At 38.8% G+C, this 21982-nt stretch overlaps 2 non-coding genes across 2 annotated transcripts; both read right to left on the bottom strand.

The window, feature by feature from the left end:
- Positions 1-3311: 3311 nt before the first annotated feature.
- On the bottom strand, positions 3312-3384 carry trnah-aug (transfer RNA histidin (anticodon AUG)). Its single transcript has one exon. It is a non-coding gene; the product is annotated as a tRNA-His (tRNA).
- A 435-nt stretch (positions 3385-3819) lies between these two features.
- Positions 3820-3892, bottom strand: trnar-acg (transfer RNA arginine (anticodon ACG)). The gene has a single exon. It is a non-coding gene; the product is annotated as a tRNA-Arg (tRNA).
- Positions 3893-21982: the final 18090 nt, after the last annotated feature.

Raw genomic sequence — 21982 nt, 5'->3', positions numbered from 1 at the left:
TCTTGGGACTGTGATTTTGACGGGAATCTGGCACATTGGTAGCCATTGGGAATCAAAGGGTCGGCCATGCCATCCCTGTAGCTCGTTGGTCTAGTGGTATGATTCTTGCTTAGGGCGCAAGAGGTCCCAGGTCCAACTCCCGGACGAGCTCTGCAATCTTGGGACTGTGATTTTGACGGGAATCTGGCACATTGATAACTATTGGGAATCAAAGGGTCGGCTGCTTTGTACCTGTGGCTTGTTGGTCTAGTGGTATAATTCTAGCTAAGGGTGCGGGAGGTTCTGGGTTTGACTCCAGGACGAGCCCTGCCATCTTGGGACTGTGATATTGACGGCAATCTGGCACATTGGTAGCCATTGGGAATCAAAGAGTTAGCCACACTGCACCTGTGGGTCGTTGGTCTAGTGGTATGATTCTTGCTTAGGGGGTGTTAGAGGTCCTGGGTCCAACTCCCGGACGAGCCCTGCAATCTTGGGACTGTGATTTTAATGGGAATCTGGCACACTGGTAACCATTGGGAATCAAATGGTCGGGTACACTGTACCTGTGGCTCGTTGGTCTTGTGCTATGATTCTCGCTTTGGGTGTGAAGAGTCCTGAAATCACGGAACTGTGACGTTGATGGGAATGTGGCATATTGGTAACCATTGAGAATCAAAGGGTCAACATCTCTCCATCTGTGGCTCATTGGTCAAGTGGTATGATTCTTGCCTTTGGAGCGGGAGGTCTCGGGTCCGACTTCCGGATGAGCCGTGAAGTCTTGGAATTGTGACATTGATGGGAATCTGGCTCATTGAGAACCAAAGGGTCAACAGACCTCCACCTGTGGCTCATTGGTCTAGTGGTATGATTCTCTCTTTGAATGCGAGAGGTCCTGGGTCTGACTCCTGGATGAGCCCTGCAATCTTGGAACTATGACTTTGGAGGGATTCTGGCATATTGGTAACCATTGAGAATCAAAGGGTCCAAATTCTCTGAACCTGTGGCTCGTTGGTGTAGTGGTATGATTCTTGCTTTAGGTGCAAGAGGTTCTGGGCCCGACTCCCGGACGAGCACTGCAATCTTGGAACAGTAATTTTGACGGGAATCTGGCACATTGGTAACCCTTGAGAATCAAAGGGTCAAATAACTTGTACCTGTGGATCTTTGGTCCAGTGGTATAATTGTTGCTTCAGGTGCGAGGAGTCCCGGGTACGACTCCCGGATGAGCCCAGCAATCTTGCAGCTGTAGCTTCTACGGGATTCAGGCACATTTGTAAACACTGGCTATCAGAAGGTCATCTCACAAGAAATTGTGACGCCTTGGTCTGGTGGTATGATTCTCGCTTTAGGTGTGAGAGGAACCTTACTAAACAGACTAATTCAGCTCTCAGATGAGCTCTCCATTTTTGTAATTGTTACATTGAATCTGGCACATTAGTGACCATTTTAGAACCAAAAGGTAAAGTTGCCCACACCTGTGGCTTGTTGATCTAGTAGTCTGATTCTCGCTTAGTGTCATACGCAGCTGGGTATGATGACAATTAGGCTTTTTGTCAAGTCAATGATGAACACACACATAAAATCAATTAAATAAAACAGTTATTCATCAAACAGAAGATCGGATGAGTTCGTAAAGATAGAGTAACAATAGTTTGTGCTAAGTTATGTATAGTTTCTCTAAACATTCAGAAGAGTGTAATACAGTGTTCCCTCGCTTATCGCGGTTAATGAGAACCGGGACCACCCGCAATAAGTGAATTTCCGCAAAGTAGGGATTTCCCTTCAAAAATGCTTAATTTGAATTTAGTTCCAAATGTTTTTTTATTTTTTTATTTAATTTTTTTTAATTTCATCTTCCCCCCCCCCCCCCCCCCCCCCAAGTATACAGTACACCATATAGAATACGGGTAGAGAGAGTGAAATTCATGTTATATATATATATATATATATATATATATATATATATATATATATACATACATACATACATACATACATACACATACACACACATACATACACATACACACACATACATACACGTTCACACACATGCATACACATACACACATATACACATTCATATTCAAAGTCGGACATTTGATTGGTCATTGCCGCTGAGTCACTTTGTTTCAAAAGGCCTTTGTAATGACAACATGATACTTGCCTTGCCAACATAGGAAAAAAGATCACTCTGAATTCATGGTGGAACATAATTGGGGTAAGTGTTTTGTCTGTATCCATAAATGTTGTTTTGAAACCAAATAAGCTTAGCTAACCCTTAACTTTGGTTCGCGGGCCACATCAATGTCAACTCCATAATGGGGACACTCATGTGGGCCGGACCATTTTAGATCTAATTTTTAGATTTTGTTCTTTTAATTTGGATTCAGAGAAATGGATCAAAAGCCCTGAATAGTCCGTTTTTTTATGATCCAAAGCAATGTTTATTTGAGCTTTTTTTTCTTTTAATCATGTTTTTCATTTGAAATGGAAACAATATGATTTTTTTTAATGATGCTCAATATTCAAGTGGAAAACGGAATTTTCTGATCAGTCGATAATGATAATTATCACATCTCTTGTCTTTAAATTGCAAAGTCTGGAATTTGCCCCTGAGGGAAAGTTGACAAAGCCAGATGCCATTGAAAGCATTCTTCAATGTTAAAACAAAGATGCATGGTGGCTTGAGTTGCTTAATTCATTAGGCACAATTACTCGAACATGTCACCATATTAATCCCAAAATATACCGTAATTTTCATAATTTTGTTTGTAAGGGAGTAAGTTATTTTTGTAAGGATAAAATGTAGTACTTGTGAGGATCCTGACTATTGTCTTCTTACCATAGGAACGAACCTGTGGGGCTAGACCCACTGGGTGAAGTGGTACAAGTCTAAACAAGCAAAAATAAAGCTCAAATTCAACGAGACAAGGATTCCAAAGTAAGTCAAATCTTAATCAATGGAATTAGAAAGAAACATTTCCTAAATAAGAAAAAATAACATCTATAAATTCCATTCTAATGATCAACAGATTCGAAAGGGTGCTGTCAATTTTGTGCTAAAAAGAAATCGATAATGTAGCATTCTTTTATTGTGAAAGTTTGGTGTGTTGGTGTATTGCCAATTGTGTATCAGGAATAAAATCAGAAAACCGAGCAAGCCTGGAGTCGAACCTGGAATCTCCTGATTTGTAGCCAGACGCGTTATCCATTGCGCCACTTGCCCTGGCTATTAGCAGAACGGCCCATGGTAATCCAATTGTCGTGGGTTAATATTATCAAAGTGATGTATTCCTAATTGTGTATCAGGAATAAAAACAGATAACCAAGCTAGCCAGGAGTCGAACATGGAATCTCCTGATTCATAGTCAGACGCGCTGTCCATTGCGCCACTAGCCCCGTCAATTGGAGAGAGGGCCCATGGTAATCCAAACTTAGTGGGTGAAAATGACCAAAATTATGTATTCCCAATTGTGTATCAGGAATAAAAACATAAAACCGAGCTAGTCAGGAGTCGAACTTGGAATCTCCTGATTCGTAGGCAGACGCGTTATCCATTGCGCCACTAACCCTCTATGGGAGAACGGGCCCATGGTAATCCAAATGTCGTGGGTTAATATTATCAAAGTGATGTATTGTCAATTGTGTATCAGGAATAAAAACAGAAAACCGAGCCAGCCAGGAGACGAACCTGGAATCTCCTGATTCGTAGTTAGACGCGTTGTCCATTGCGCCACTAGGCCTGTCTATTATGCATTGTAATCCAAACTTTGCGGGTGAAAATGATCAAAATGATGTATTCCCAATTGTGTTTCAGGGATAAAAACAGAAAACCGAGCTAGCCAGGAGTCGAACCTGGAATCTCCTGATTCGTAGTCAGACGCGTTGTCCATTGCGCCACTAGCCCTGTCTATTGCGAAACAGGCCCATTGTAATCCAAACTTTGTGGGTGAAAATGATCAAAATGATGTATTCCCAATTGTGTATCAGGAATAAAAACAGATAACCGAGCTAGCCAGGAGTCAACCTGGAATCTCCTGATTCATAGTCAGACGCGTTGTCGATTGCGCCATTAGCCCTGTCTATTGTGCAACAGGCCCATTGTAATCCAAACTTTGCGGGTGAAAATGATCAAAATGATGTTGTTAGGTTCATTAATAATTACCTTTGTCCGTAATTATCAATAACTGCAGGAAGACATCTTATTCAATTATTGACATTTAATTAAATAGAAATGGATACAACAGATAAAAGCCTCCGAAGGGGAGCGTTACAGCAAGTGTCACCTTACAACTTCCGAACGTCTCCTCGAATAGACGTTTTCGTCCCACTCTTATGGTCATGAATCAAAGCAAGTTACAGAGTTGTTGATCATTCCATCACGTATGAGTAAAAACAACATCTGGGACTACAATAACAAAGTATTTTACCAATAACAAAAACAGGAGACTAGACCTAACACATTTAGATTAGAGTAATTATACAACTTCCTTGACCTAAGAATCATATATTATAATCATAATCATATAATGGTTACATACAGAAAAGCCCGAAGTGCACGGTTACATAACGATAACAACATTCTTGTTATTGGCCGAATAGCCCTGGCCTCATCACCAAGGGCCCACCAAATCTCAAGGACCCAGATTGGGTGGATTGTTTGTATAACCATCCTGGAACAGGCCGTCCAGGTTAAAGATGACTTGGCAATACTCGTGACCTCGCAACACTTTGAAAATAGAAAGAGAATGATTTAAACAAAGAAAGGAATTAATACAGAGAATAGAAAGAGAATGATTTACCAAAGAAATGAATTAATACGACTATTATAATAGTAATACAGAATAAACCCAACAGATGTATTCCCAATTGTGTATCAGGAATAAAAACAGATAATCGAGCTAGCCAGGAGTCAAACCTGGAAACTCCTGCTTCGTAGTTAGACGCATTATCCATTGCGCAACTAACCCTGTCTTAGGACATAAGGCTGATATTACTTCAACGTGCGACTATTCTCAAAATATGACATATATGATATACTGTGAAATATATTTGTATTCTTATATTTAGTCTTGCACCCTTTTCACTATGATGTATTAAGTTACTAGAATAGAATTTAACTTACACCTATTGGTTAAAATGTGCACTACACCTTTTGCATTCCACCTCCTTCATTTGTATTAACGCCTCCCATTTTTATGACTTGTCTCTAATAAAACCAGGTTGTTTGTAGGGAGTCGCCAGGAATTCCAAACGGTCATTCAGGAAGATAGACTATCTTTCTGCTCTGGCTATTCTGGCGTCCTCCTTCATATGAAGTGGTTTAAATTCTCATCACGACTGGCTGTGTGTTTCCTCTGCTCCGATATTATTGAATGTATATGGTCTTAAACCTGACATTTTCTGGTGCCGAAAACCCCGGAGATTCATTTCTGAATTTCTCGGACCGCGGTGGACTGAAGGCCAAGAATTACTGACGTCAGCCCTCTTACTTTGAAAGAGGGGGTTTTTCGGTCGATCGCGGCCCGTTTGAAGAAAGGAACCCGGCCGGAGAAAAGAGGAGGCAGACAGACGGTAAGTGCATTTAAAAATTTATATATAACAAGGCTGGTGAAATCCCGTTTTTCCATTCGTGAACGAGTCGAAGAAAAACGCTCCAATAGTGGGAGATAAGGGATGCATACATGTGAGGATTACGTATGTCGTTAAATTAAAATAGAAACGTAAGGTATGCACGGATGAATGCTTGGTCGGCCAACTAAGTGTTTCCAGGAGTCTCCTGGAATTCAAGACAAGATGTCTCAGGTTACCTCGCATCAACAAGAGCAGAGGGAGATAAGAATTTAGAGGCAGAGGAGACAGAAATGGCATTCATCCAAAGTATTAATGATATCAAACGAGAAGAAAACAATGCAGAAATGGCATTGATCCAAATTATTAGGTAAAGTTTAGATAAAATAATTAATTTAGGAAAGGCATGATTTCTCTGGGATTATGTGAGCATCATAGATCATTCAGTGCACGGAATGATGTGTCTCGCTCGCCTATCAACAGATGAGATATGCTTTAGCGCAAGTCATATTAATGACTATTAGAATATAACGGATTGCATAGGCATCAAACAATTGATGGCAACCAAATGCCGTTGACCTGGTTCTTTTGAGAACGATTAGTGCTGATAGGACAGCAAAAGGTGGTTAGCTGCCAACCTCTCCACTAGAAAAAAAAATTGCTGACCACTGATGTCTAATTATGAATGCGTGTGAGCGTGAATGGTTGTTTGTGTTTTTGTGTTTTTGATTGGCCATCCACCAAGATATAATTGATCCCTTAGATATCAAGGTGGAAAAGGATTGAGCAAATTGGAATCAATTTCTGAACTGCCAATAAGCCCTTTTCAGGGATGGCAGCGAAGGATTGGAAATTTGAAATCAATTTCTGAAATCGCCAATAAGCATTTTTGGATGGCGATGAAAAATCAAGGAAAATAGTTTAGTCCAGAGAAATTTTTTGATGATAATGCATTGGATTGGAGGAACAAATCTGCAATGCGAAATTTTGAAGCACTGAGAAAAACAAAAACAGTGCATCATATGAAATTCCAAAGTACCATTGATGTATAGGGATAATGGCATCCAAATTGTGTTAACAGATTAATTGACTGAATTGACAAAATGTTCCATATTTCGTTACCATACCAAACGCCATTATTCACTACACGATTGGAGCTGAATGATGACTCTAATCTGGCTATCTGTATAAAAGAAAAACTTTAAAGAAACTGTCAGGTTCATTAATAATTACCTTCGTCCGTAATTATCAATAACTGCAGGAAGACATCTTATTCAATTATTGACATTTAATTAAATAGAAATGGATACAACAGATAAAAGCCTCCGGAGGGGAGCGTTACAGCAAGTGTCACCTTACAACTTCCGAACGTCTTCTCTAATAGACGTTTTCGTCCCATTCTTATGGTCACAAGTTACAGAGTTGTTGATCATTCCATCACGTATGAGTAAAAACAACATCTGGGACTACAATAACAATCAAAGTATTTTACTAATAACAAAAACAGGGACTAGACCTAACAACATTTAGATTAGAGTAATTATACAACCTCCTTGACCTAAGAATCATATAATATAATCATAATCATATAATCGTTACATACAGAAAAACCCGAAGTGTACGGTTACATAACGATAACAATATTCTTGTTATTGTCCGAATAGCCCTGTCCTCGTAACCAAGGGCCCACCAAATCTCAAGGACCCAGATTGGGTGGATTGTTTGTATAACCATCCTGGAACAGGCTGTCTAGGTTAAAGATGACTTGGCGTGACCTCAACACTTTTGAAAAACAGAAAGAGAATGATTTAACAAAGTAATGAATTAATACAAAGAAAGGAAAGAGAATGATTTAATAAAGAAATGAATTAATATAACTATTATAATAATAAAACAGAATAAACCCAACATTCCCCCGTTTTTATATGTATGTTATTAGTCATTTCTTAGTAATCACTAAATGGAAATGTCGGTGACTGCGATTTTATCCGCCTACTCCTTACTCCCATGGCTGGTCTGAAAGAGAAAAAACATAATTATATTCGTCCAATTGGTCCTCGGATTTACCGTACTCCTGGACCTCACTGCTTTCCCCAAACCGTCCCATAAGATACAACTCATGTACTTTAGAATTTGTAGGGGCCATTGCAGTAGTTATAAGTCGGCTTAGCAAGGAGCGCAAACAGGGGATACTACATCACCCACACAATGTTAGGATAGCGGTAATTGTGCCTATAGTCCAAATCTTTAGATTTTCCAAAGGTCTTATCCCACCAATCTGACAATGCGGACGTATCTACTCCAGAGTGCTCTTGCATATTGCGGTTCAGTGTTTGCAGGCCAGTAATGGCCCTGGTGAGAGATCCACTGGGTGACGCGTTGTTCGGTATGAAGGTGCAACATTGTTTTCCAAACATTGCACACACGCCCCCTGTTTCAAGGATCATATCCACCGCTATGCGATTCTGGAACGCCATCAGACTGGTAGCTGCCAGTTGTTCCTTCATGGCCACAAATCCCTGTTTAATATAATTTCCAAATTTTGGACATTGTAATGTAAGTAATTTATTCTATCCACATTTTTGTTTGGGGTGATTAGAAGGAAGATAGACTCCCAACCTGCTGCGATCTGATTAGCCAGCTTATACTCATCTGGTACGCCCCAGGGGATGCCAATCGCATCAATGTATGTTGGATCTCCTTCCCTCCATGCCTCTCGACGATGTCGGGAGGGTCGACCCTTCACCTCCGAATTCTGAGCCGCCAATTGTATCTCCTCCACTGTGGATGGAAAAACAGACACCGGTAAGAGCAGTGAGACCAAAGTACCTAGTCCTGCCGCGTTTCGGCAGGAGTCGTATAATTTATCTACCACCCCGCCACCATAGGCCAGAACGTGGTATCAGGGGTGTAGTTTGTTTTAGAACGCCGGTACACCACGTCATTTATCGCCCCCAGCTTCAGACCATGCCCTGTAAGGTTTAAGCAGGTAAAATAATTAAACAGTGGAAAAATTGACTTCCTATTTACTGCGTAACAGGATAAACACTGTTTCAATATTTTTTTTTTCTTTCTTGCCAAGTAGGACACGTTTTTTCATTTGTAAAAACACTTTTCCCCAAAAGAATGGTGATTGAGGGAGTTGTTAGATCCCATCGTATTTTCCCTTGTCTGGTAGGTTATCCTAATCTTTTGTAAGATGGTTTAGTCTCAATTGAAACTATATGGAGACGTCAAACCCAATATAAAAGAGTTCCCTATAGTTTTATGGTATTGCTTGCTGAGCAATAATCTTTTCAATTAATATTGGTGTTTCCCGTATTTTATTAAGTCAGAAAGTTTATTTTACCCGTCCCCTCAATGTTTCAATTGAGACCACCCTTTTACCAAAGTAGTTCCACCTAGTGCTTGTCCTCTTTACACTCCATTAACAGCGCCCAATTATCCCCCATTTGGGAAATCCCTGTTTCAGAAATAAATTTCACAGGTTAATATGTCAGTCCAAGCTTTTCAATCTTGACCAATTTCTGCAACAAGGCTTTTCCCAATCTTCAATTTTTTGCTGTTAATGTACCACACATATTTCCCACCATAGATTGCCCCTTTGTATGGCAACCGGGACGTCGCCGAGTCCAAATATATATTTTCATTTTGGAAATTTGATTTAGTAGGTAATGTTAATTAAATGTAAATGTATATGTTTCTCGGTTTACCCTCCCGTAAGAAGGTGTATCCTCAATTGAAACGCCTCCGCCTTTTTCTCCAACTGGAGAAAACAACCCTACTGTGGAAAGGAATAGAATCACAATCATCATTAATCTCATTGCCCCAAAAGCAATAATTGTTTTCAATTATGACTTTTTGTCTTTGTTTAGGGAGTTTTCCTCTTGAAACGTTTCAATTTAGACAACCTTCTTACTGTGGGAAAGGTGCATCCGTGTCCCCTTTTAGTAACAAGGACCCTCCCACTTTGCGTTGCTCCGATGTTTCTTCTTTTATGCTGCTTATCAGCATCCAGTCTTCAAGAATCACCGTCGCTTCGTCCGTTTCCTGTTGAGAAGCAAAATCTCCCTCTGATAGTCTAAATTTGGTGTGTGCGTTTTTTTTTTTTTCTCTGATAGATTCGCCTCATCATCCAATTGTCATTGTGTGGTGAATAATAACAATTTGTAAGGTCTACCAAACAGGACTTCATATAAGGTCCGCCAATTGTGGATGGTAGACAACTATTATTTTAACAAAATGGGAGCCATTATCACTATAAATAGTTTCTGGAATTCCATATCGTGGAATGATATCCATATGATCTAATAAAAATAAAATAAAATCTATATGTATTTTTTGAAATGGATATGTGGGTATGCATATAGATTTAAACCCTAAGCCTTGAAGTGCCGTTGTAGCAAGGCCACCTCCCCCTTGTCGAGACATAGGTCTTCCCTTGACTCAAGCCCAAATTATTTTCTTTATTGATCTTTTATTGATAGATTATGTCTCGGTGGTCTGCCAATCAAAAAACACAAAAAGACAAACTATCATTCACGCTCACACTCATAAAAAGAAGAATTTAGTGTGTTCAACCAGTCTAGCATCCATAATTTCATTTTGTGGGAGTAAACTGGAGTACCCGGAGAAAATCCACAAATTCTCGAGGACGCCATGAATACCCCACATTCCGGAAAGTCTGGATCCACCCCGCATTCATTAGTAGATCCTTTAATATACACACCCCCACTCTAGCATTTTAACCGTTTGTAAAAAAATTACCTTCAAGTTTCACATAAAGTTATATCCTTTTTAATGCTATCAGTTTAGCTGTTTGTTCCCCGAATTGAGGTGGCAATAGTTTCACATCTAAGGTTTTTATTTTCACAGCCGCCATGACCTAATGGCCCCCTATCATGTTTTTGGAAAATCCCAATTCCCTTTAATAGCATGCCAATCACCTTTTAATGCGGCCATCCAATTTTGTTTCCACTTTTTTTTTTCCCCCAGGTGATAAAATAATCTCCCCCATTTGTAAAACAAATTCATCCACGCCTAATTTATACAACATGACGCCTATGGCCTTTATTACGTCGCCTTGACTCCAAATTTTATGAACCAAGATAACACGCCGAATTTGTAAGCGAATTTCCCCCATCCCATTTTGTTCATAGACAACCCATCTACCTAAAGCGTCACTTGTTTCAAAACATGAAAGGCCCCACTAGAATTCGTGCATCCAGCGCCAAATAGAGCCTATTTACACATTTGTCTCAAACTTGTTTTAGATATGGGGTCCCCAATTTCCCAAAATTTCCCAGAATTAATGTACTACCACATCCTGTCAAAAACCCAAAACGACTAACATAACCTGTTTCTAAGCCAGATTCTGGAATTTGGAGAATTTCCCCTTTCCCTCCCTTATCTAAGCTTGTTATTGTCACTCGTTATCACTGTAACATTCAGGCGTATTAACCCCATCGTTGCTAAAGTTCTCACCAATTTGCATGCCCTTAAAGCAGTAAAAAGCAACGTTATTTGGTTGTATCAATTGACCAATGCTTATCCAATCTGTAATATCCTTAAAGTCATCAATATGACCTGTGACAAAGCATATTTCCTCCTGCCAGGACAACAGACAATGTTCTTTCAAGTGCACTTTGAAAAACATTCCATGTTACTCCATTCTTAGGGAAAATATGCTCATCCTAAACCAATTATTTTATTTACAATTCACCTAATTATTTGGATGAATGCCATGAATTTTATCATGCCACCATTGCATTGTAAATTTCCCATCTGATGTCGTTAACAGCCAAATAATTCAATACCTACTATATACTTTGTAAATCACCTCATATGATGTTTACTTAAGACAAGAGTCATTTCCCATAGCCTGTTACCAAAACAAAAATCTACAACAATTAAATGAGAGAAATCAACCTTTTGTTAGACAATTCCTAATTACAAACTTTAATGTTTTAAAAACCTTATCGTCACCAATATACCATAATTTTGTAAATTTTGTCATTCTGGCCTTTTTTTCTTTTAACCAGCCAGCCTCCTGGATTAAAGTATTTTGAACAATCAAAATATTCTGAAATAGTATTAATATTATTTTATCCTCCAAAAGCTAGTTTCCTTTAACTAAGAGCCCTTTGAAATCCACAATTGCTCAAAAATGACTATTTTGGTCTATTTCCCAAATCCAAAGCTTTTTACCAAATCAACCTTTTACTGAACAGATTTTCTATCCTCTTAATACATTTCATTTTAAAACCCAAAATATCAATGCGAAAGCATTCGCATAACCTTGCATTTCTTGCAGCCCATGTATTGTTCTTATTCTGAAAAGTCCAAACAGAAAACGCAATTAGCCGTTAACTATGACCTCCACTCTTGCTGCGAAAACAGCATTGTTATCTTATGTTTACAAACCAGCTTTTTCCCTGTGCCCAAATACAACGCTTTTTAGAGAAGACAACCATTAAAACGTCAAATTAACCCCTCTTCCGATATTCAACTACATCACAATATTTTTCCAAGACCCCATATATCCAGAATATGTATGCTGCAAGCACAACAATATGGCAAAAACCCATTTTCTGCCCTCAAGTTTGCTTCAGCACCCCCAAGGCCAATTATTATTATTATAATGTCTTCACGGAAGGGATCACAAAATTGTAGTCGTTTACACGGTCCGAACGCTCCCGAAAGCCCAACACAGTTAAATCGTCTGCCCCGCGGCCCACATGTTTCACTCCCATCTAATCAGCAGCCGCTGCACCAGAAACGCTTCCCCCGCAGTTGACACATTTTTTGGCAAGTCTAGAGCATAATAAAAACACAGGTGACATTCCCTGCTAAAATTTAAATGATCATTTTGTATATATTCTTTTGTCTTTTTAAACACCATCTTCCCGTTAGCGGACGGGATCAAAAACCAAGCTGCAATAAGCCATCACATTGCTGTAAATTGACAGTACATATAGGTTATATTAACAAAGCACCACCAGCACTTGGAAATAACCATTCTAATTGTTGTTATACAAGCCACATCACAAAAAAACCCAATTTATTGTAATCACAAAACGTCATACCCGGATTAACCAAATCAAATACCAGTGTCCCCATTAATTTTCTAGCTCCCTTTATTTTTGTTAAACTTCCTCCGCGCCCGTCACCTATCTCGGTAAATATTTTCCCCGTCAGCCGAGGAGGCCCCGCTATTTTTCCTTACCAAACAGTACTTTCCCGCCGCCACGGTCTTAAATATATCCCCGTTATCCGAGGGAGCCCCCACTATTTTCCCAAAATAGTATTTTTAACTTCTCCCCGGCCTTATTTCGCAATTAGTGTCTGTGGAACAAGCTGTTACACTTTTATCCACTCACATATTATTTATATATGTATATTACCTCTATGCATTAGTGCATATATTATCCTGCATTCTATGCATTTTAAGATGGCCAGCAAACCCATTTTTATTTATCCATAAATATAGCTGTGTAATAATTTTAAAGCGCTTTGTCTTTCCAATTTTTTCCAATCCTTACAAGTTAGACGTATTTTTTGGATCGTCATCCAAACCCGCCTTACGACACGTGTTTCCCATATTTTACTTTTATTTTTTGTAGTGAGTTCGTGTGCCTCACACAGTTAACTCTATTATTTATTATTATTATTAATATTATTATTATCTATTCGACTGTATCGACTGTATCTCCTAGGCCTTTCCTAATTTTACTGCAGAAACCACACAAACACCATACAACGTATATTCGTGCCTACCCTTTAGACACAGGACACTCCCCGGCCCCAATATTGTACCTCTAGTACAATATATTCGTGCCTACCCCTGAGACACAGGACACTTTCCAGCAAAGTGCCCCACCGTACCTGCCATTGACTAGTATAAACACAGGGTTTTATCGCCGTCACCCAGGACGCGAAACCAGCCCAACAATGGACCTCACATACAATGTCCCTTTAACGCATTTGGAAACACCTTCACAACATGCAGACATTAATGTGGACTTACCCGAGATCCATCAGATGTCTCCCTCCAGCAGGAAAAGTCTTCAACCGCCGAGAATCCAGGCGCCCCCGTCGAAAACTCCGGCCCACCAAGGGTTTTGAAGACGCCGTGCGCACGGTCACTTACCAGATGTCGAACAGCAGCGCCTGGGTTCTCGCTCCGGTATATTGACCTCCATGGCTCAGAAGGACCAAAATGTCAGGTTCATTAATAATTACCTTCGTCCGTAATTATCAATAACTGCAGGAAGACATCTTATTCAATTATTGACATTTAATTAAATAGAAATGGATACAACAGATAAAAGCCTCCGGAGGGGAGCGTTACAGCAAGTGTCACCTTACAACTTCCGAACGTCTTCTCGAATAGACGTTTTCGTCCCATTCTTATGGTCACAAGTTACAGAGTTGTTGATCATTCCATCACGTATGAGTAAAAACAACATCTGGGACTACAATAACAATCAAAGTATTTTACTAATAACAAAAACAGGGACTAGACCTAACAACATTTAGATTAGAGTAATTATACAACCTCCTTGACCTAAGAGCATCATAGATCATTCAGTGCACGGAATGATGTGTCTCGCTCGCCTATCAACAGATGAGATATGCTTTAGCGCAAGTCATATTAATGACTATTAGAATATAACGGATTGCATAGGCATCAAACAATTGATGGCAACCAAATGCCGTTGACCTGGTTCTTTTGAGAACGATTAGTGCTGATAGGACAGCAAAAGGTGGTTAGCTGCCAACCTCTCCACTAGAAAAAAAAATTGCTGACCACTGATGTCTAATTATGAATGCGTGTGAGCGTGAATGGTTGTTTGTGTTTTTGTGTTTTTGATTGGCCATCCACCAAGATATAATTGATCCCTTAGATATCAAGGTGGAAAAGGATTGAGCAAATTGGAATCAATTTCTGAACTGCCAATAAGCCCTTTTCAGGGATGGCAGCGAAGGATTGGAAATTTGAAATCAATTTCTGAAATCGCCAATAAGCATTTTTGGATGGCGATGAAAAATCAAGGAAAATAGTTTAGTCCAGAGAAATTTTTTGATGATAATGCATTGGATTGGAGGAACAAATCTGCAATGCGAAATTTTGAAGCACTGAGAAAAACAAAAACAGTGCATCATATGAAATTCCAAAGTACCATTGATGTATAGGGATAATGGCATCCAAATTGTGTTAACAGATTAATTGACTGAATTGACAAAATGTTCCATATTTCGTTACCATACCAAACGCCATTATTCACTACACGATTGGAGCTGAATGATGACTCTAATCTGGCTATCTGTATAAAAGAAAAACTTTAAAGAAACTGTCAGGTTCATTAATAATTACCTTCGTCCGTAATTATCAATAACTGCAGGAAGACATCTTATTCAATTATTGACATTTAATTAAATAGAAATGGATACAACAGATAAAAGCCTCCGGAGGGGAGCGTTACAGCAAGTGTCACCTTACAACTTCCGAACGTCTTCTCTAATAGACGTTTTCGTCCCATTCTTATGGTCACAAGTTACAGAGTTGTTGATCATTCCATCACGTATGAGTAAAAACAACATCTGGGACTACAATAACAATCAAAGTATTTTACTAATAACAAAAACAGGGACTAGACCTAACAACATTTAGATTAGAGTAATTACATACCTGTCAACCTCGAACCATTTGTGATCTTACCAAATTTTGTTTTCGCCCTTACATATATGTATAAATACATGGAAAATCTTACCACTTTACTTTTTTGTAAAAAATCACGAACAACAAGTGAAAATGAAAGTAAACATAAACAAGGGAACAGGAAACGGAAATCACATGGTGAAAGTGTTACAAAACGAAATGTTTATCATGATCTTTTTTTTTTAGCCAATCAGAGGCGCCGGTACATATTATATGTACCGGCGCCTCTGATTGGCTAAAAAAAAAGATCATGATAAACATTTCGTTTTGTAACACTTTTCACCATGTGATTTCCGATATATGATATATCACTTGGCAGACATGCGTTTCCGGGAAGAAACAATGGCGGATGGTGAAAAATGGCTAGAAAGTGCCTTAATTTATTTTTTTTTCTCAAAATCACCGTTTAGCGTACCATTTTCATGTGTACAGCGTACCAATATAAAAATGGGCTTTCAGTTGTACCAATTACGGCGAGAACGTACCAGTTGACAGGTATGTAATTATACAACCTCCTTGACCTAAGAGCATCATAGATCATTCAGTGCACGGAATGATGTGTCTCGCTCGCCTATCAACAGATGAGATATGCTTTAGCGCAAGTCATATTAATGACTATTAGAATATAACGGATTGCATAGGCATCAAACAATTGATGGCAACCAAATGCCGTTGACCTGGTTCTTTTGAGAACGATTAGTGCTGATAGGACAGCAAAAGGTGGTTAGCTGCCAACCTCTCCACTAGAAAAAAAAATTGCTGACCACTGATGTCTAATTATGAATGCGTGTGAGCGTGAATGGTTGTTTGTGTTTTTGTGTTTTTGATTGGCCATCCACCAAGATATAATTGATCCCTTAGATATCAAGGTGGAAAAGGATTGAGCAAATTGGAATCAATTTCTGAACTGCCAATAAGCCCTTTTCAGGGATGGCAGCGAAGGATTGGAAATTTGAAATCAATTTCTGAAATCGCCAATAAGCATTTTTGGATGGCGATGAAAAATCAAGGAAAATAGTTTAGTCCAGAGAAATTTTTTGATGATAATGCATTGGATTGGAGGAACAAATCTGCAATGCGAAATTTTGAAGCACTGAGAAAAACAAAAACAGTGCATCATATGAAATTCCAAAGTACCATTGATGTATAGGGATAATGGCATCCAAATTGTGTTAACAGATTAATTGACTGAATTGACAAAATGTTCCATATTTCGTTACCATACCAAACGCCATTATTCACTACACGATTGGAGCTGAATGATGACTCTAATCTGGCTATCTGTATAAAAGAAAAACTTTAAAGAAACTGTCAGGTTCATTAATAATTACCTTCGTCCGTAATTATCAATAACTGCAGGAAGACATCTTATTCAATTATTGACATTTAATTAAATAGAAATGGATACAACAGATAAAAGCCTCCGGAGGGGAGCGTTACAGCAAGTGTCACCTTACAACTTCCGAACGTCTTCTCTAATAGACGTTTTCGTCCCATTCTTATGGTCACAAGTTACAGAGTTGTTGATCATTCCATCACGTATGAGTAAAAACAACATCTGGGACTACAATAACAATCAAAGTATTTTACTAATAACAAAAACAGGGACTAGACCTAACAACATTTAGATTAGAGTAATTATACAACCTCCTTGACCTAAGAATCATATAATATAATCATAATCATATAATCGTTACATACAGAAAAACCCGAAGTGTACGGTTACATAACGATAACAATATTCTTGTTATTGTCCGAATAGCCCTGTCCTCGTAACCAAGGGCCCACCAAATCTCAAGGACCCAGATTGGGTGGATTGTTTGTATAACCATCCTGGAACAGGCTGTCTAGGTTAAAGATGACTTGGCGTGACCTCAACACTTTTGAAAAACAGAAAGAGAATGATTTAACAAAGTAATGAATTAATACAAAGAAAAGAAAGAGAATGATTTAATAAAGAAATGAATTAATATAACTATTATAATAATAAAACAGAATAAACCCAACAGCATACCTGTCAACCTCGAACCATTTGTGATCTTACCAAATTTTGTTTTCGCCCTTACATATATGTATAAATACATGGAAAATCTTACCACTTTACTTTACCAGACCAGAAACAGCTGATCAAATGAAAGTAAACATAAACAAGGGAACAGGAAACGGAAATCACATGGTGAAAGTGTTACAAAACGAAATGTTTATCATGATCTTTTTTTTTTAGCCAATCAGAGGCGCCGGTACATATATCACTTGGCAGACATGCGTTTCCGGGAAGAAACAATGGCGGATGGTGAAAAATGGCTAGAAAGTGCCTTAATTTATTTTTTTTTCTCAAAATCACCGTTTAGCGTACCATTTTCATGTGTACAGCGTACCAATATAAAAATGGGCTTTCAGTTGTACCAATTACGGCGAGAACGTACCAGTTGACAGGTATGCAACAGAAACGCACTAATTTTGAGTTAGCAGAAGAAGACTGTGTTTTTCAACAGGAAACATGGAGAAGACGCACGAGCAACCCAAAATGAGAATGTCCGTACAACTCTTGCTGACCAAACAGCAGACATGAAAATAGCGGAGGATGCAGATCCATCTTTGCACTGTAAGGAGGTTCTCTCAGTTGAAACGTTTGAGGAGACAGGTAAGATAAGCTTTTTGACGAGATCAGACGTAATGGAAAGCATCCAATATTGATTGGAAAGATGATTGCTCAAGGAGTAATGCGATAAACCATAAGGAACTTTTAGATTGGTTTTATTGTCTCCATAAAAAGTGAAAGCGTTTCAATTGAGAACAAACCTTCTTACAGATTTTTAAAAGTAAACAATTAGAGAGAAAAAGAGACTACAATGAATAGATATGTAACTAAATTTCAATTTTATGTCTGACTATTGGAAATTGTTGATTAAGAAAGTTTTAAAGGAGATGATTGGCAAACTCCAAAGACAATGGAATGTTACATTTGATAAAAAAGACTACTAGTTTGGGATATTTTAGAATTTTCAAACAGCTGAGATAAATGTGCAACGCAATACACATTGTTAATTGAATTGGGACTTGATCAGTATGCAACTCATAAGTAATGAGTTTTAATGGCTCTAAAAGACAATTATGCTAGAAAATATTAACCCTAATAAACAAGGGGTGGTTACAGTTTAGTGGGTTCAATTCTTTTCAGAATTATAAATGTCTACATTTGTTTCTGGATATTAATTGATGTGAATGTAACTGTTGCAGAGAGCGGGAAAGCTGTTTTCCTGAGGAGAAGGCAGCCTGGTTTGCTCTATGTATTCTTCATATTTTTAGCATGATTAGTTAATTTGTGTAATTGCAGGAAAGGAAAAAACAAATATACTTTTTGATTTTAACAAGGAAGCAGTGATCAAAATAGAATACCAGCTAGCATATTTAATTTTGACTGATAAGGCATATAGTTAGAAATTAAGTAAGATTGTTATGATGTTTGTTCATTGGGATTTTAAGCCCAACCACATAGCGGTAGGAAAATGTTAAGCACACGCTGAAGACAACGACAGAATACAGCAGCTAAAGCAGCAGCAGAAAACACCAAACAGCATACACAACAACAAAAACTGAGTCGATCTAAAAACTGTGTTAATTGATTTAAAAACACTGCACCATAGAATGAAAAGATGCATAGATACATGAAGAAGTAGAACAGTCAGCCTATTCACAGCTAAAGGCCTAGCGGGCCTACCAAAAAATATTCCAAAATTGAGCCATGGAAGGAGCCATGTCTCAACAGGGGGGAAGATGGACATGGCAGAGCATGTGTTCCATGTCCCAGAGGTCTAATTACCTACTTTAAAAATTTTTGTAGGAACTGTTTAATTTGTTACAGAGGGTGTGCGGGATAGCCTCGGGCCCAAGCAGGTGCAACGGGGAGACAAAGTTGGAACCTTCACGAGGTGTTTCCTGAGAGGCCGCCCGTCGCCGCCTTCGAATTCGACTGCTACACACCTTCGGCTAGCCCCCGGATGAACTAATGTGACTGAGGGTAACCCCTAGACGCTTGGATGGCCTAACAACAACAATAACAACAACAAGTGCAACGTCCTAAAGAGCGTGGGACTTGAAGAGCGAACAAATGGTACAATAAGACCAAGAAACCGATAAACTTGTCCAAAGAACATGTAAGCTGCCGTGATCTTTTTGTCTATCCTGCAGGAGGTGGTGAAGTCTGGTGACCAGAGCCTGATTTGAGTCATAAAAAGAAAGTCCTGGTCCTCGCCACGTTGGGAAGGCCCCTTCGTGGTTTAACTCACCCCCCCCCCCCCCACCGCAGTAAAGATCGCTGAGAGGTCGACGTGGATTGACCAATCCCAAATCAAAGTAGTTCGAGACAACGGTGCCTCTGAGTAGACTGGAAATCGGGTGGTCCCAAAACCCTTCTCCGTGAAAAAAATCATCTGACGTCTACTCACCTGCCACGAGCACCTTTCACCTAACCTTGACCTCTCATAGTTTTTACACCCTCACGCAGAAGCCAAAATGAAATCAGTTGCCACCCCCATCACTGAGACTGTACTATCAGTGGCAGCCTGGGTGTGGCTGAACGCCCCACCCCCAGAGATTTGAGTCGAAAAACGAGACAATGCCGTGCTGCTGTCACAGAGGAAAGTGAAGTGGTATGAAAAGAGCAATCCAAATAACCACTTTGAAGAAAATATGTGGTATCATTTCATGGCATTTCAGACAAAAACTAACTGGTGTGAATGAAAGTTGTTATGTGTGTAGCCGTATACCCATTTCCACAGGTATCCTGATATCCTGAATTCACTGGGTCTAGGTGTCACATTTAGCACATCTGCAGTGATGCAGGTGGTCCAAGATGCATTCCTTTGAAGGGGAGTGAACATAACAGTAAGATATATAAGATCAGAGTCAGTGGAATTCAAACCACGTGATTCAATCTGGGGCAGTGATGTTCCTGGTGACCATAAGTTGTGGTCCACCCCCCCAGAAAATCATTTTTTTACTAATTACCCAACTTGGACATTGAATTGTTACATGAGTGTTCATTAACCAAACTTTTAAAGCCCTACAAGGTATAGCAGATGAATTAAAAGCCCTTAGAGAAATGGAGTTGCAAGACCGGACGGTCCTAGATTTGATAACAGCCAAGGATGGAGGTGAGTGTGCCATAGTTGGAGAGCACTGTTGCACCTTCATCCAAGATGGAACCGGTGACAAAGGTAACATAACTCGTGCCATAGCTGAAATGAAAATCTTAGCCAACACCATGGCCCAAGATTACTCAGCCGTAATTGGGTATCACTGTGGTCATGGTTACCAACCGGATCATGGTTCTCTATTCAGATTAAATTTGCAACTCCCTTTCTTGCAGTTTTACTTCTATACTGTATCTTTTCAATGTGTGTAATCCTTGGTATGAAAGTTATGATTCAAAAACCTAACCAGCACACGCTGGTAGCTTACAGCGACATACAGTATCACCGTGTGGCATGCCGTGATGAAGATTCTCCCATCATTTTACGAGTGCCGGTATGTCGAGTCCTCCGGGTAATTGTACATGTCTTAACTTCAAAACTGTGTTCGCTCATAAAGAGGGACGCAGAGGAATTTTCTTAGATAACCTTGAATTACCTCACGTTTTTCACCTTTGCCTTCACAGGTGATTTTGTTATTTTCCATACCCTGTTGAGTGACTATTGATGATATTTGTTTTCTAAAACCTGCAGAGGAGGGATATAGATTGATGAAAATGAAAATTCTTTCAAAGTAACTTCAGGGGGGAAATGTGAAATATATTTGTATTCTTATATTTAGTCTTGCACCCTTTTCACTATGATGTATTAAGTTACTAGAATAGAATTTAACTTACACCTATTGGTTAAAATGTGCACTACACCTTCTGCACTCCACCTCCTGCATTTGTATTAACGCCTCCCATTTTTATGACTTGTCTCTAATAAAACCAGGTTGTTTGTAGGGAGTCGCCGGGAATTCCAAACGGTCATTCAGGAAGATAGACTATCTTTCTGCTCTGGCTATTCCGGCGTCCTCCTTCATATGAAGTGGTTTAAATTCTCATCACGACTGGCTGTGTGTTTCCTCTGCTCCGATATTATTGAATGTATATGGTCTTAAACCTGACAGTCCTTGTGTGTCTTTTTCAGGAGCTTTGCTTTGAAGAAGAAAAGCTTTACCACTAACTGAGCAGGAAAAAGCTTTTTCTGGAGTGTGGGTTAGGGTATATATATATATATATATATATATATATATATATATATATATATATATATATATATATATATATATATATATATATATATATATATATATATATATATATATATATATATATATATATATATATATATATATATATATATATATATATATATATATATATATATATATATATATATATATATATATATATATATATATATATATATATACATACATACATACATACATACATACATACATACATACATACATACATACACACACACACACATACATACACATACACACACGCACATACATACACATACATACACATACACATACACACACACATACATACACATACACATACATACACACATACATACACATACACATACACACACACATACATACACATACACACATAAACACATTCATATTCAAAGTCGGACATTTGATTGGTCATTGCCGCTGAGTCACTTT

Source organism: Stigmatopora nigra, chromosome 23, assembly GCF_051989575.1.
Source record: "Stigmatopora nigra isolate UIUO_SnigA chromosome 23, RoL_Snig_1.1, whole genome shotgun sequence".
Lineage (NCBI taxonomy): Eukaryota > Metazoa > Chordata > Actinopteri > Syngnathiformes > Syngnathidae > Stigmatopora > Stigmatopora nigra.
This window is presented reverse-complemented; position numbering and strand designations above follow the sequence as displayed.